Raw genomic sequence first — 12,318 nt, forward strand, 5'->3', positions numbered from 1 at the left:
TTTCCAGTAGTTGGCACTGAGGTATGCCTTCAGGACCCTAATGTGCTTCTTCTTTAACCACTCCTTTGTTGCCTTGGTGATATGTTTTGGGTCACTGTCATGCTGGAAAACATGTCCATGACCCATCTTCAGTGTTCTTGCTGAGGGAAGGAGGTTGTGGTCCAAGAATTTACGATACACGCCCCTGTCCATTGATCCCGGTGAAGTTCTGTACCTCTAAAAGATAAACAGCCCCAAAGCATAATGTTTTCACCTTCGTGCTTGGCTGCGGGGATGGTGCTCTTTGGGTCATTCTCACCTTGCGGGGCACTGCAAGACTTCAATCTATCAGATCATTAAAAATCTCCATGTAATTTTGGGCTGATCCCCCCCCATTTCTGCATGCGTGGAGCTCCAGACCGAGGGTTATTTTATATCACACCAACAGCTAGCACCTTCTCACTTGCCTTCTTGCTGATGGTCATATTGTCAAATCGAGCCATGTGCGGATCGTCCCTGATGTCCTTTGACGCCTCCTCTGGTCTTGCCCATGGTGATAGACAGGTTGGAATGGAAGAAACTTATTCTGTGGACAGGTGTGCTTTGTACACATAACAAGTTTAGCTCATGAGTATCTGATTTACTGGTTGATTGACTGATTGGAATCTGTGTGTCACATGGGCACACTGCACCTGTGTGAACCAGAATTCTAGCTGTGTCGTAGGGGATCACACACTTATTTCACTAAATGACACAGAAATCAATTTATAACTTCGATGTAATGTGTTTTTTCCTGGAGTTTTGGTTGATATTTTCTCTTTTCATTAAAATAAAACTACCGTAAAAATGAGAGACTGGTCATTTCTGCCAAATTCAGTTGGGATCAAATAATTGCTTCCCCCAGCGTGAAGGTTAAAATATTCCACAAGTGGTTTTAAATTATTTCTAATGTTCATTTTATTGTCCATGTATCTGAATACTTTGGAAAATGAGGAAGTTTTACCTTTTACAGCCTGAAGAAACGAATCATGTTAAGCTGTTGAATTTAAGAGAAAATATTTTGCAAGGATATTGGAAAAAAAAATTCTTAGGACCCAGAAAAAGCTGACCTACCGTACATCCACTCATTAATCTGCTGCAATGTAAACACCACTGGCCAAAAAACAGTACAAAATGTTTTCTAATGAAACACAGATCAACAGTTTCAGGGAAAAAAAAAAAACTTGGACAACTCCCAGTTGCCTTACTGTGCTGAACTCCACCCATCAAGGTCTCCAAGTTACACAAATTAAACCATATTTGGCCTGGCTTCTCCAGTTCCTCAGACATCCTCAGGAAACTGGCAGCACAGACTCTATGAAACTGAGCCAAGACCAACGTATAAGTGAACCATTCTCTAAAACAACTCACGGTGCACAATAAGTAAGGAAACGCTGCCCAGGCGGAAACGAATATGTCACTGACTTATTCAGAGGAATCCAGTAGGCAGCCTGCTGAGGCAGATAATTAAGCTACAAATATATGTTCAATCACACAGAACAAAGATAAAGGCATTCAGGCACCTACACAGCTGTCAAGTAACACCACACACACAAATATCCACAGAGTTCTGCTGAAATTCTGATACAATCTTTCATTCTGTGTACAGATAAAGAATGATGAGAACAGGGCTGTAGGAAATGTTTTAGAAATGCTGAGATCATAAATCAGATGAAATTCCATAGTAAAATTTCCGTTTTTCAGGAAACGTATACTGTAATGGAAAAGTTTATCCAGTGACAGAGGTGACCGATATTAAATTGCAAACAAACTCTGCATGGGAATGGGATCAAGTGTTTGTTTTAAAGGAGGACATTTACTCAGGAGAGTACAGTTTGAGTCCCATTGTTGCCTTTTAGCTTGACAATGTTTAGACAGTATGATGTTGTACAGTATCCCCACACTAAACTTTTCAAATTCTACCAAATTTATAGCTGTTTGTTTGTATTTGTTAAAGTCCATGTTTTTTAGCCTAGGCGTTGTTATATTTTAAACCAAGTCTCTCACAGACTACAGTTTATTTCCCTTTGTGTTGGTATCCTGCTACAAACTGTGATTGGTTATTCTTGGGACAGCCGTGACCTGATTAACTGATTTTAAAAGATCGAAGTGGCTTCACAAAGAACGACATGATAAAAAAAACAGGAAACCTTCATGGTTAAAAGGTGAAGCCAGTGCAGAAATGCCAAAACTGCAGTTCCAATGGTCACATGAGGCTGTCTCCAAAAGTGAGTCAGTCACCATAGTCTCTCATGTTAAAATGTCCATCTTCAGCTGTGAAACAAACATATCTACAGTGTTTCTATAACTATATGCAATACACTAGGATGTTCGGGCTTGCCAGAAAAAAAGCATTGTTGCTGATTACTGACTACTAAGCTTTACTTTTGACAACACAAGTCTTTGAATTATATGAATTGACTGATTTTTAATTATCTGACATATAATTTGGCTCTTTGTGAATGAAAGTCTATTTGGAAAGCTTGCACTTCAGTTTTGTGGGTGAAATGAAAGTTCTTTATTATGTGTCTCTGTGAGCTGCACTCATAAAATAGATGATTATGATACTAAATTACAGCACTACCGTATTTTCCGTACCATAAGGCACAGTGCACCTTATAATCCGGTGCACCTTATGTATGAATTCTGGTTATACTTACTGTCCTCAAACCAATTTTATGTGGTACGCGGCATTCAAAAAAATGTTTTAGTACGACTTTGGTAAGCTACAAAGCTGCACTGCTTGATGGATTGTCAGAGTAGTCAGGAGCCTCGCAGAGTAATCTGGGTCCAAAACTCCGTCTGTTTCAGGTCCCAAATTCAAAAGAACACTGCGGCATCACTGAGAGTTAAAAACTGTCTAAATTGTTTCTAAATTCTTTCTTTAATAAAATGATCAGCGTTGCTGCTTTACCAGGTGTAACAATTAAGTTTCACATCCAGGCAACCACGAAAACAGAATTTATTACATTTAACGGAGTTCACAGTTAGCAGGAAGTTAGCTCGCTAGTTTCCACGTAAACATGATATACCATGTTCTGACTGAGAGATTTCTGAAATAATTAAAACTTACAGCTCTGCTATCACTTTCAACATAAATGAAGACAGATAACTAAACAGCAGTTACTTTTGTAGGGCTGCTGAAGTTGGACTAGCTGGTATATAATGATGTGCCATGTGATCGCTAGCGGCACAGCTATGTTAGCACAACATAAACACAGTGAAGCTGGAAGATGAATGCTAACGTTTTTTCCACTAGGGTGGAAACCCAAGGGTTCCCGATGGTTAGGGACAAATGCAATCGCATGGCAGGATGCTATAAACGGACCAAACTTCAGTCAGGAGAACAACTGAGGTAATGTATCCACAATACGAGGTTAGTCATTCATATACTGCAACAACACGGGAACAGAGCAGCTGCGAAAGAATTCAACATTAATAATAATAATAATGGATTGGATTTATATAGCGCTTTTCAAGGCACCCAAAGCGCTTTACAATACCACTATTCATTCACTCTCGCATTCACACACTGGTGGAGGCAGCTACGGTTGTAGCCACAGCTGCCCTGGGGCAGACTGACAGAAGCGAGGCTGCCATATCGCGCCATCGGCCCCTCTGGCCATTAATGAATCAATGGTACGGATGTAGAGGAAGCAAGAGTTGAGTAAAGTTTGACTTATCTGTTTTCTTTCATTTAATGCGCCTTATAATCCGGTGTGTCTTATGCATGAAAACAGACGTGTTCATCAATAGTGCGCCTTAAAATCTTGTGCGCCTCATGGTCCGAAAAATTCAGTAAGCTAATGGGTGACCTCAGTGACCATAGCTCAAAAGTTCCTAGGCGAATTATAAAATGTATTCATAAATGTTAATGAGATCAAATTAAATCAAATTACAACTTCTCTGTCTTTTTTAAAGTCGACTTACACCATAACGTTTCTAGCAATTACTCAGTTGCATAATTCAGGGATAGAAAGGGAGATCATGAACATATTATACATTTAAAATGATTTATTTTATCAGTTTATTGGTGACCATCTATTTAATAAAGCTTTCACTAGATTTATTATGAGACATTAAAATAAAGTGCTAACTTGCTGAGTGGTGGGGTGCATGAAATAGCATTGGAGTAATTCCAGTTTCCTTTAGAAACTTCTCAAAAACTGATGGAAAGCTGAGGGAAAATAGAAATATAAAATAAAAAAATAAAAAAAATAAAAAATGTTATCTCACACACAGACACAATGCACCCACATACTGACATAAAAATTCCATTCACCTCCAACGCATCTACACAGACACACACACACACACACTTCTGCTGAAATATGAACTGCATTCTCAGTAAGTTCCCTAGAAGAGTAGTGGTTGTGCCAATGGACAGATCATCTGTTTCTGCAGTAGTTTAAGTGTCTAAGGTTTTGGTCTGCAACTCACAAATAGATTTAATTTAGTGCAAGCAGCACTAAATAATTATAAACACTTTGAAAGCTTTTTGAATGCCTTTTTCATCACACAGTTCACTCAAATCCTCTTTTAACTCTGGAATTATAAGTGAGGGCTTGTTTTGCTGCTTCTAGCAACGTGTTTACAAAGCCAAAGCAAAATGGTGTCTCTGTCTTTGCACTGGAACCTCTTGCACTTTGATGCAATGTTAACCTTCCACGTAAAGGCCATCACAGACAGGTGCCCTCATTTTTTATATGCGGTATTTCCATTTTTTTTTTTTTTTTTACAGGTCTGATGCTGGACGTCATTGACACCATAAGAAACCATGCTTCCTGTAACTACCTGAGCAACTACAGTGGATTCATGTGCCGTTGAGCACAAAAGAGTCTTTCCCAATTTTTTCCAGGAAGGTTATACCATTCGTTCCAATGTTATTTAGAGAGATAGCAAATTAAAAACAATACATCCTACAACCAGTCATGTAATGTAATAGCCACATGTCCCTTCAGGCATCATCTTTTTGAACACCACAGTCAAACTGTATATTGTAATACTACTGCTTTTAGAGGTAAACTTTATTGGATTTCAGTAGTTTTTTGGTTTTTAAACTGTTCCCAGCGCATTCGCCCACAACTTGACTTGGTCCCCTCACAAATAAATAAGGTCAGGTCGAGTTGATTTGACACATCTCGGAAATTAAAGCTACATGCCTGCAATGTTAAATTATCCTTGGGGTGAAGACTGAAACAAACATGTGAACAATCCACCCTGTAGCTGTTTGTTTACTGTTTGTTTAGAACCCACCCACCACTTTAATCACACTCTAGATCTTGTTTTAACATATGGCATAGAAACTGAACATTTAACAGTGTTTCCTGAAAACCCTCTCCTGTCTGATCATTTCCTGATAACATTTACATTTACAATAATTGATTACACAGCGGTGGAGAGTAGACTTTATCAAAGTAGATGTCTTTCTGAAAGCGCTGTAACTAAGTTTAAGAATATAATCCACCCACTGTTATCATCTTCAATGCCCTGTACCAACACAGAGCAGAGCAGCTATCTGAACGCTACCCCAACAGAGGTCGATTATCTTGTTAATAATTTCACCTCCTCACTACGTACGACTCTGGATACTGTAGCTCCTGTGAAAACTAAGGTCTCTAATCAGAAGTATTTGACTCCGTGGTATAATTCTCAAACACGTACCCTAAAGCAGATGACTCGTAAGCTGGAGAGGAAATGGCGTGTCACAAATTTAGAGGATCATCATTTAGCCTGGAGAAATAGTTTGCTGCTTTATAAGAAAGCCCTCCGCAAAGCCAGAACATCTTACTATTCATCACTGATTGAAGAAAATAAGAACAACCCCAGGTTTCTCTTCAGCACTGTAGCCAGGCTGACAAAAAGTCAGAGCTCTTTTGAGCCAACCATCCCTTTAACGTTAACTAGTAATGACTTCATGAACTTCTTCACAAATAAAATTTTTATCATTAGAGAAAAAATTACCAGTAATCATCCCACAGATGTAATATTATCTACAGCTACTCTTAGTACCATTGATGTTAAGTTAGACTCTTTTTCTCTAATTGATCTTTCTGAGTTAACTTCAATAATTACTTCCTCCAAACCTTCAACGTGTCTTTTAGACCCCATTCCTACAAAACTGCTCAAAGAAGTCCTGCCATTAATTAATTCTTCGATCTTAAATATGATCAACCTATCTCTAATAATCGGCTATGTACCACAGGCCTTCAAGCTGGCTGTAGTTAAACCTTTACTCAAAAAGCCATCTCTAGACCCAGCAGTCTTAGCTAATTATAGGCCAATCTCCAACCTTCCTTTCATATCAAAAATCCTTGAAAGAGTAGTTGTCAAACAGCTAACAGATCATCTGCAGAGGAATGGTTTATTTGAAGAGTTTCAGTCAGGTTTCAGAGCTCATCACAGCACAGAAACAGCTTTAGTGAAGGTTACAAATGATCTTCTTATGGCCTCTGACAGTGGACTCATCTCTGTGCTTGTCCTGCTAGACCTTAGTGCAGCATTCGATACTGTTGACCATAATATCCTATTAGAGCGATTAGAACATGCTGTAGGTATTACAGGTACTGCACTGCAGTGGTTTGTATCATATCTATCTAATAGACTCCAATTTGTGTATGTAAATGGAGAGTCCTCTTCACACACTGAGGTTAATTATGGAGTTCCACAGGGTTCAGTGCTAGGACCAATTCTGTTTACATTATACATGCTTCCCTTAGGCAGCATCATTAGAAGACATAGCATACATTTTCACTGCTATGCCGATGACACCCAGCTCTATCTGTCCATGAAGCCAGATAGCACACACCAATTAGTTAGACTGCAGGAATGTCTTAAAGACATAAAGACCTGGATGGCCGCTAACTTTCTGCTTCTTAATTCAGATAAAACTGAGGTTATTGTACTCGGCCCTGAAAATCTTAGAAATATGGTATCTAACCAGATTCTTACTCTGGATGGCATTACCTTGGCCTCCAGTAACACTGTGAGGAACCTTGGAGTCATTTTTGACCAGGACATGTCCTTCAACGCACATATTAAACAAATATGTAAGACTGCTTTCTTCCATTTGCGCAACATCTCTAAAATTAGAAATATCCTGTCTCAGAGTGACGCTGAAAAACTAGTTCATGCATTTATTACTTCCAGGCTGGACTACTGTAATTCATTATTATCAGGATGTCCAAAAAACTCGCTGAAAAGCCTTCAACTAATCCAAAATGCTGCAGCAAGAGTACTGACAGGGACTAGAAAGAGAGAGCATATTTCTCCTGTTTTGGCTTCCCTTCATTGGCTTCCTGTTAAATCCAGAATTGAATTCAAAATCCTGCTCCTCACATACAAGGTCTTAAATAATCAGGCCCCATCTTATCTTAATGACCTTGTAGTACCATATCACCCTATTAGAGCGCTCCGCTCTCGCTCTGCAGGCCTACTTGTTGTTCCTAGAGTATTTAAAAGTAGAATGGGAAGGAGAGCCTTCAGTTTTCAGGCCCCTCTTCTGTGGAACCAGCTTCCAGTTTGGATTCGGGAGACAGACACTATCTCTACTTTCAAGATTAGGCTTAAAACTTTCCTTTTTGCTAAAGCATATAGTTAGGGCTGGACCAGGTGATCCTGAATCCTCCCTTAGTTATGCTGCAATAGACTTGGGCTGCCGGGGGATTCCCATGATGCATTGAGTTTTTCCTTTCCAGTCACCTTTCTCACTCACTATGTATTAATAGACCTCTCTGCATTGAATCATATCTGTTATTAACCTCTGTCTCTCTTCCACAGCATGTCTTTTATCCTGTCTTCCTTCTCTCACCCCAACCGGTCGCAGCAGATGGCCGCCCCTCCCTGAGCCTGGTTCTGCCGGAGGTTTCTTCCTGTTAAAAGGGAGTTTTTCCTTCCCACTGTCGCCAAAGTGCTTGCTCATAGGGGGTCATATGATTGTTGGGCTTTTCTCTGTATCTATGAAGCGCCTTGAGGCGACTTTTGTTGTGATTTGGTGCTATATAAATAAAATTGAATTGAATTGAATTACTAGGAACAGGAATGTAGAACCACCCTTCGTAACAAGAATCTGAGTAAGTAAGTAATACGTTTCTGTGTAATTTTATCTTATTATTTCATCTGTGTAATTTCATATCTTTATCTCTTACATTTCAGTGGGGGGGGGGGGGGGGGGGGGGGGGGGGATTTTGGCCCTCCCTTCTTGATAATATTGCGTCAGTTCATTCAGGACTACAGGCATTTATTTGTACGCGGCATTTCAATCAGTTCAAGATGTGGACTTTGCCTGGGCCATTGCCAAATCAGACCGTTTATCTACACTCTCCTTCTGTATTTTGACAAATAAAGAGATAATGACACAGGTTGTAATTTTTAAAACCTCATAATGACCAATATTTTTTGTGCTGTTAAATCAAACCTTATAAGAGGATGTGCTGTGTTTTTACCACAAAATACAAAATACACAATCAAAGCTGTTGAAACTGGTTTTGACACCAGGGTGACTATATTAATTAAATCAAATGTTTTGACAGGATACTCCTACATTAATAATGCAATACATTCCAGTGTTACCAAATCATTTCCCAGATGTTAGCGGATACTTACCCAGACAGATTCTTTGAAAAATGGAGCCCTTTGGATGCCAGATTTTCCTCATATTTCACACTCATCTTTCTCGTATTCTGTTAATGCGTCAGTAGCTAAGTAAGCAGCTGTGATGATTAGAACAGCGAATGCACTGAATGTAGTTTCGTTAACCGTGAACTGCTCCCTTAATGACCTTTTAGTCTTCATTGGACCTTTTGACCACACAGGGTGACATTGGTTAGAGATTATGACACTGCTGTTTCATCAGTTGTCTTTCGTCTGCTTGTCACTGAATTGCCTCAGTTTCCCTCTCATTTAAGCAAGTGACCAACCATCCTTCCTCTCCATTACAACCCCCCTTCTTCCTGCCTGTGTGTACTTTGGCTCCATATTAGCCAACAACTCATGGGACACACTCAAGACAAACAACCAGCAGTTGAGACCACAGGCAGCAATACGTGTTTGCCAGTGAAACAACCAACTATGATCAAACATAGAGGTAGAAACTGAGTTCGCCCTCTGGAATGACTTAACATGATGTCACCTTTTGACCCCAAAAAGACCCAAGGATAAACTGTCCTCTGATTTCGCAGCACTCAGGGTGTGTCAAAGCATGCACTTCCCACTTCTACTTCCGCTTGAAATTTGAGAAACAAAGTTACTTTTTAAAAAGAAAAAAAAAAGAATTTAAAGAGAAACAACCCATAAAGGATGTTAATTTGTGTTTCAGTTATTTTTGAGTTAAGTTAAGTTACAGATTGATTGCTGTTGAAAATATAAAACTTTATTTCAGCAGCTTATTTTTTTTAACTTAATTATTTATTATTAATGAATTCAAAATGACATTAAACTGAGCAATGAAGCAGAACAGTTCTCATCAGGTTGAAAACATCAGCCATTTTCACTTCTTGTAAATAAACTTTTATTCATAGACTAATGTTCAAACAAACTATAATGATTACAGAAGGAAAATATTCTTAAATCTCCAGCATCATTGGTGTCTGACATTTCCTAAAACATGGCCAAACATCACTGTAATCAACAGGTCGCAGGCACTATAGAGCAATGAACTTTAGGATTGGTAGAGGAGGGGAAGTACAAATTCAAACAAACTGATTATTATGTCACATAGTGTCAAATGAATTGAAACAGAGCCAGGGACAAGTAGTTGTCTATTTTTAAAGTCTGTTTAGAATCAGGCTGAAGAACGGACGCACAATTTTTTCGTAACTTGTCTCAGAGCACAACTCGGACCCAAACAGATGTGTGCATGCTTATAAAACCATAACACTTATGTAAGCCACCCTGCCCTTAATGGTGTTGCCATTAAACTTGTCCCAACAACTTTGTTGACCTGCCAAAAGTAAACATTCCTGCATGGCAACAAGCAACATAAAAACTCAACTTAAAAGTTATGGGCCAGAAATAATGTTATCTGCCACATATTATGCCCTTACACTATAACAGTTTAGCAATGTTTGTTAATTTTGTGATTGTGTGCAATGAGATTGCGGGGAGATCGTGGCTCAAGAGTTGGGAGTTCACCTTAGTTACCATTACTAACACTTTAATGAGTTTGAAAACTATTGTCATATCAGTGCATAACGACACTCCCCATGCCTGCATACTGTGAAGTAGTGCAATCTTAGTTCCTTTTTAACGAGCGCACAAAAAGATTGACCAAATAGTTGGAACTGTTTTTTTTCTCAAAAGCAAAGGAGAAATCCCATTTGCATTACAAACGCCTTCATGTGAGATGCTGTTCTGCTGATGTATCTCCTCCTGACATTCCCACTGAACCTGTTAATTACAGCCTGCAGCTGAAGAACGCTGAACCTTGGCTCACCTCTGAAAAGATCCCATACACAGTTTTGAACTTTTTATTGTAGTTTTTTATGACACAGGAGTATACCTTAAGCCAATCTGAAGTCATCTCTTTACAAGATGATAATAATGAAACTAAGGTGTTTATACAGATGTGATAAATTGGTCACAGCCCCGTTGTTGTTCATCCCAGCGTTCTAATAAACTGAATAATGAGGAGTGGAGTCCTCTTTTATTCTATTTGTTGCACTCATCATTCACTAGCAAGTACCAAAACCCCACATGTGAATGTTTTATAATAATGAAGCAACAAAGCTTGGAGCCTTATGAAGTATTGGCAGCAGCTCCCTGACTGATACCTTTGACAAAGTGCGCGTGAGAGAGGGTAGGGCATAGAAACAATGAGAAACGTATGTGGGCACAGAGGCATTTATAGACAGGAGTGTTTAGGGTGTGGATTCAATTCTGGACTTAAGATAAATTCTTCTTCTTCCAGTCGCTCCCTTTAGGGGTCTTCCCAACAGATCATCTGCCTCCATCTAACTCTATCCCTATCATCCTCCTTTGTCAAACCAAGTCTTTGCACGTCCTCCTTCACTGCATCCACAAATCCTCCGTGGTCTTCCTCTTTTCCTCCTTCTGTCTGGGAGCTCCATCTGTAAAAAATAAAAAACTACATCCAAAATCCAGGCCTCAATTGTACTCTGCTGCCGGAGCTGGAGAAGTAGTTCCTTTGAAGTCAAAAAAGTTGTCATATCGTATGGTCGGTACATTGTAACGTGATGTAAATGATCTGTCGACAAGTCTGTGCAGTCACGAAAATTGGCAAGCATGCAGACATCCACATGGACCCTCGGTCTCAATGTCTGATGACTCAGAGCCAAGCAGATCCCAGCGGTCTCATGAACAACTCTGAATGTCAGCAGAGACAGGTATCAACAGAAGTGAGTGTCAGTGAACCTGGACTAGCCAGCAGATATGATCTGTGAGCTATTTTTTTTTACAGGAAATTGTAGAAGGATACATTTCTCTAAAATGTCAACAAGTTGAAAGTCTCTCGTGTTCAAACATCATTTGAGAGCATAAAAACATCAAAAATGGACTAAACGCCAGCCAAGAAATGCCTGAGATGAGCACACACACAGCACAAGGTTAGAGATTTATATATGGGCGCAAAGATCCTGAACCTGACCTTAATATCCACTGAAATCTTAGGTAACCCAAGACTGATACTACTGATGTCCACATATATCTGGAGGCTGGGACACCACCTGTAGGGCTGCAGTGTACAATAGACTCAAAGAGTGTCGTTATTTCATCACTTCAACAACTAGATTGATAAACGATAAGAGCTGTTGTGAAAGGCCTTGAATAATTGACATGTGAACACAAAAAATGCCACCGAGCTCAACATCAAAAAGGTTTGCTTCTCCCTATTAGGAGAAGTATTTGGGGAAATTATTAAAATGTCAATATGGAAACAGAGCGGGAAGAAACTTGAGAGTAACTGGAATGTTATTTTTGGTTTGTGATGAGTTGTAATTAACATACCAGTTGTGTAAATTAAACTGATGGGCAGGTTTAGACATCACCTTCGGTAAAATGCTGCCCCACCCACTTTTTCTCACGCTGCTTGGTTTATGAGAATCTTACTCACAAGGATTCTTCTGAAAATATCAGCACAATTGTGAACTGAACTCTTTCTTTATTGATTGTTTTCACTCTTTTATTCCATGCATGGTTTCCTGAAATGAGATGACTTGCTCTTTAAGGAGTTTAACAGGAAATCAGAATACTTGTGATAGGAAAGAGGCGGAACGTCATGTGTTCTCTAGGTTCTGGGCAGCTTACCGGAATACTAACTATTGGTACCGTGAAACTCACTAGGAC

This window comes from Rhamphochromis longiceps, linkage group LG15, assembly GCF_057381845.1.
Source record: "Rhamphochromis longiceps isolate RC_006_pf linkage group LG15, R_longiceps_female_GT1.1, whole genome shotgun sequence".
In the NCBI taxonomy this organism is placed as follows: Eukaryota; Metazoa; Chordata; class Actinopteri; order Cichliformes; family Cichlidae; genus Rhamphochromis; species Rhamphochromis longiceps.